This window comes from Hibiscus syriacus, unplaced genomic scaffold (genome assembly GCF_006381635.1).
Source record: "Hibiscus syriacus cultivar Baekdansim isolate YM2019G1 unplaced genomic scaffold, ASM638163v2 tig00111095_pilon, whole genome shotgun sequence".
NCBI classification, from domain to species: Eukaryota; Viridiplantae; Streptophyta; class Magnoliopsida; order Malvales; family Malvaceae; genus Hibiscus; species Hibiscus syriacus.
The window spans coordinates 8,086,877-8,092,876 of NW_024062980.1; positions in this window are offsets into that span (position 1 = coordinate 8,086,877).

Sequence of the window (6,000 nt, forward strand, 5' to 3'; positions counted from 1 at the left end):
TTTTCGCAAAATAGCTTCGGGAAAGGCTATATCTGAGATTAAAAATCTCAAAACCCTCTCTCATATTCATCGACATTTCAAACCCAAAAAGAGAGAAAAAAGAACAAGCCACATGCATAGACCAAAAACCGAACGAGGCAAAAAGAAAAAAATACCTTCTTTATTTCCACTTTCGAAAGTTTACAAAGTTTTTTTCCAATTGCCTTGCTTTTCTTTCGAATTTTCTTTGTATAATTTCTTGTGTATTTCTTGGTTTATATGCACATCTATATATAGTCTAAAAAAAATCCTATTTTTAATTCGTTTTATAATTTCTCTTGGACTAAAACACTTGTTTGTTGGTTGTTTTTGTGTCCCACTAATACCCGTCGCCAATGGAGGAGAAGAGCGGGTGGTTGACCGAGTTGCGGCTGGGACGTGGACTCTTCCATGCGGCGCTTGAGGGAAGAAGCGTAAACCCTAGCCAAAATCTGCGATGGGCCGTTGGATCTCATCTATATCCAATGGTGAATGTTGTTGGCGATTGGGGTAAAAGTTTTGGGTTTAAGAAACCCTAACTGATATGGGTTGTAACTTGGGTCGGTTAGGGTCGCTTCAGTGGACCCGTGTCTACCACTGCTGGTCTTCGATTTTTGGGCCAGATATGAAAAACCCAACATTATTAATAAATAATATAAATAAAATAAATAAATAAATATAATATATAATATACGTATATGAATATGAATATAATGTATGCAACATATGCACACTATGTAAGTAACATCTTTAATATGCAATATGCATACACCATATAATATTCGTGTATCATATATTATAAGTAATATCAGATGAAAACGTGTGGCTACAACTGCCCCTCTTTGCCCATAGTCGTGTAACGGGAATAGGGCAAAGACTTCAAGACACATTTTTTGTCTGTCACGAATGTATCATGCAGTTTAACATCCTTTACTATGGGGATCGATCCCCATCTTATCGAATATCCTTCGTCGTAGAGTTGAAATCCGATATTATGATTGGTTTGTCAATTTGGATTGAATCACGAAATGACTTTCTCGTTGTGAGGTTGAGTTTGAACGGGAAAATTCTGAGCACGATATCCTTCGTCGTGAGGCTGAAACCGAGCTCAGAGCGTTGGAAAGTAGTTCCTGGATCATCTTCTGGCTTGATATACTTTGTCGCGAAGCTGAAATTTGACCTGAAGACTGATTTTCCATTGTTGTGTTACGGATGACTCATTATTCGTGAAGTTGGGTCAATCCTTTGGGTACGATATCCTTCGTTATGAAGTTGAAATTGTAGGAAAATTGGAAAGTGGCTTCTTGTTGCCACTCTTGACCTTGGTCTTCTTCTCGACTTAAAGACCTTGGTGTGAAAATTTGACCGGAAAGTAGTTTCTTGTTGTTACCTTACGGTAAATATGATCTCGAGCTGAGCGGAATCGATCTCGAAAGTTCTTGATGACAAATAACTCTTCTCGCCTTTGAGTTGTGTTTACCATCATGAGTATTTGCAGAGAATATCACAAATATCAAAGTAATCAATAAAGAAAAAAATGTCACAAAAATTATTATTTAGCTTAACTAGAGCTTTAGCTTATCACAACTACCTACGAGTACTTGAGTCGTAAGATGCAATCAACAACGAATCCCTTAGCCTTTTAGGTAGAGACATCCTGTGAAAACTTTTATTCACTCATGATATTCACAGTTATATTTCCTGCTTAGTATTCACTAAACGTACCGAACTTGCTTTAGTAGTAGAGTGTTCTAGAGCTAAAAAGTTATTGTGGTAATTTTTTCGGCTAGAGTCAGTTGGGCACCTCTAGAAATTCACATTGAACTTAAACAAAAACATGTAAGATAATTACTTATACGCCAAAATACCCACAAGACAACCAAACATGACATTCGATAAACATTTATAGCTTCACAAGAATCATTAACGCAATCTCAAATTATCTCTAAGTCCTAAGTTTCTCGGTTTTAAAATGCTATCGACAATTATCTCATCATAGGTAAGTGCAAAGACTAGACAATTTTTTATCTGTCTAAATGCCATGAAAAGTAGATGTCATGGAAAGCTTGAATAAATGGCACAAACAATGTAAAACACAAAACATGACATAATAAGTGCAATATGACAAAACGAACAACACCCCCAAACTCGAGAGGAGCATTGTCTTCAGTGCATGCAAAACGAATGGGTTAGTCAGAAAGATTGTCACCTTGATTGATGAGTGTCCATCGAGCTGTTTGTTTGATTCACTTGTTGGCTCGCGGTGGTGGAAGCTTTTCGTTTGAATGGTACGAAATCATTTTTTGACGATTGGAAGTGTTAAAAAAAACGTGTGTGACAAATGAGATTAGAGGGAAACAAGGGTAAAAATTTGGGATAAACTCCCTTATAGAATCAAACTCCCCTTTTTCTTGAACTCTTATCTTAAAATTCAAATAAAATAAAAGATAAATATTAAATAAAAAGAGAAACTAACTTAAGTATATAAAGACTAAAATAAATAATAATGTACATTAAACTTCAAAAATAAAATCCAAATAAATAAAAAAAATTAAAATAAATGAGAAGAAAAAAAAATCAACAATAAAAATACTGAAGGAGAGCATATTCATGCTTCTCCGAGAGTAACCACTTCCTTTTCGCGTTCAACATGGGCGCCAATGTAGTGCTTTAATTGTTGTCTGTTCACTTTAAACTCATGTCCATTGATGGTGGACATGATTATTACGACACCATGGGAGAAAGATTTTACTATCTCGAACGACCCAAACCATCTCGATTTCAGTTTTCCTAGAAAAAATATTTAATCGAGAATTGAAAGGAAGTACTAATTGCCATGGCAACAGTTTCAAATCTAACATGGAAGGTTGTTCAATAAAATATTTTTCAAGTTTACATTCCTTACTTGAGTAGTATAATGGTTCCAAATATTTACATGGTCGATTTACTATCCAGTGGGCTTCATCTTGTTCTCCATCATCTGGTTCTTCAATTTCCTCTGGTTCGGTAATAGAATTATCATGACATTTCTCATCTACTTCAAAATTGAATTCGGTGGTGGCATGAATGACTTGGCATTCTTCTGGATCACCAACATGCTTTAAGGTAGGTAAAACATTCAATTTGACTTGCTGCTCAGTCAATCTCATAGTGAGTTCTCCCCTTTCGACATCAATTAAGGTTCTTCTCATTGTTAGGAATGGTTTTCCAAGGATAATATGTGTGAATTCATCTGCTTCACAATCCAAAACAATGAAGTCAGCAAGAAAAATAAATTTATCAACTCTTACCAGTATATCTTCAATTTTCCCCTCTGGTTGCACATAGGATCTATCTGTAAGCTATAACATAACTGTTGTAGATCTCGCCTTCCCGATACCCAATCTTTGGAACATAGATTTAGACATAAGGTTTATGCTCGCTCCAAGATCACATAACGCCTTCCCGACATAGTGATTTCTAATTGCACATGGTATTGTGAAACTACCGAGATCTTTTAGTTTGGGTGGTATTTGGTTGTGTAACATGGCCATGTATCCCTCTGTCACAACAACTGTTTCAAACTCTCCTAGCCTCGTTATCTTAGAGATAATATCCTTAAGGAACTTAGCATAGTTTGGCATTTGCTCGATCACCTCAACCAATGACAAGTTGAAGTGAACTTGCTTCAAGATTTCCAAGAATTTCTTGAACTAGTATTCTTGTTTCTATCTTTTTATCCTCTGGGGGAATAGTGGTGGAATTTGTAACTTCTCATCCTTCCTATCTGTTTGGAATTTGATTGATAGACTTACCATTATATATGGAATTACCGAGGCATTTGGACTTACCCGTGCATCATTCGATTTATCAATATCGACTAGGGCAATGTTGTTGGATGTATCTTCTTAACAGGATCTGCTTTGCTGGTTGAGTTTTCCCCATAGGCTGTGCAAGATTTTTAATTAGCTTTCATCCACTCTGGGTAGTGATTACCTTACCCTGCTCATGGCCTACTCCCTTGCAAAATTAGTCACCAGGTAAACCACCTAATGGTCTCGGTTCAAATTCTTGGCAAGTTGTCCGACCTGTCTCTCCAAGAATTTCAAAGTTTCCTTTTGGTTATGTAGTCTTATCTCAGTCCTGTTAATGAAAATGTCAATCCTATTCATGAAAATATTATTCTCAACCATTTAAGATTTAGTTTTTAACATAAAAGATTTGAGAGTTTTTTTCCAAAGAACTAGATCGTGTTGATTGTTGCTGTGGCATCTGTTACCTTGTCATGTTCTGATGGAATCCCGATGCTTGTGAATTCTGATTGTTCTGATTGAGGGCATTGTTCGGGTTGCTCCATGAGAAATTAAGGTGCTCCCTCCAAACTGGAGTGCACAATTTGGACATGTAATACCCAAAATTTTGGTTAATAACCAAAATGTAAATTTTAAAAGTTTAGTGGATAAAGTATAAAGTTTAGGGATCAAAAAGGTAATTTTCAAAAGTTTAGGGACCAAAAGTTTAATTTTCAAAAGTTATGTATTTTGGCCCTTTAAATGAATAATTCACCCCCAAGAATGACGTTTTGGTGGGAATCATATTTTTGATCTGAAACTTGTGTTAAAAGTTATAAAGTGTTAAAGTCTAGAAAAAATTAGATAAATCAGATCGAATATAAATTTTGAGAAATTTTGAAAGATGATAAATTAAGCTTAGAAATATTATTTCCACATTTTAAAATGATGGAAAATAATATGAAATCAAGTGAAAATCATGGAGCCCTAGCATTAAAGTATTCGACCATGGCTTGAATAAGTGAGAAAATTATGGAAAAATTATGTAAGGGTTGGAAATGATGTATGAAGAATTCTACAAGCCTTAGAATGTTATAGGGACCCTATTACATTTTTGTGAAAGTTGGGGGACCTATTAGATAATTATGCAAAATTATGGGATCAATGTGTAATTGTTCAATGGTTGATGTACTATTCTGGAAAGTAGTGTTAGAGTGTTGAAATTGATGTTAGGATGTGGAAATTAGGCCATTTTGGAAAGTTGGTAAAAGTTGGGAACTTAAGTGAAAATGTTATGTGAAATTTGGATAGAAAGGAACTTGAATGGTCAATTAGAAGTGTTAAGGTCAAAATTTATGTACTGACATGGAATTTGTAATGATTGAGCATCGGAAGATTTTATTAGGAATTTATTTTCTAATGTGTGCCTATTTTAGTAAGATTTTAACATGTTTGTAATGATGCTCATTTAGATTGTGTGCTTGAAATTAAGATCAAACATTAATAAAGCTAAGGAGAAGTTTAAGGATGGAATGTGAATATCTATGGAAGGTTTACAAGCTAAGGACACTAGAATTACTATGGTAAGAAGTGACTCCTAATTGTTGTGTGATTTTTGGTTTATGCATATATGTTCATTTGGTGAGGTAATAGAATTTGAGAAAGCTGAAAATGCAAATTGGTTAAATCTGCCTAAAATTATGTTCTGAATAGTAAGTTTAGAAAATCACCATAAATTTTGCAGAAATGATTAGAGGATGATTTTTATACCGTTGGATTTTTCTATCAGTCTAGTTTTGTTTAAAACAAACAGATACTGATTTTGAGAATTATACAAAAAGAAATGAAATTTTAATCGATGATAGGTCAGAAAACAAGGCAACAGATTCTGCTCAAAACAGATTCTGTCGGTCAACTTTGAAAATTCACTATAAATTGTACAAATTGAACTAGAAAAATTTCTTTATATGGTTAGATTTTTATTCGAGTATAGTTTCCATTGGTATAAACAGAATAATTTTTAAGCTTGTATATTAATACAAAATAATTTTTAAGCTTGTATATTAATACAAAATAATATTTATTTCAAGGTAGTGCAACTACCAGAAAATGAAATGGTGATAAAAACTAGGATTGAACCAAATTGAAAGAAAAAGTCCAAGTTAAAGCTTAGTGAGGCTTGTATTTTGACTTACATATAATGTCAAAGTGA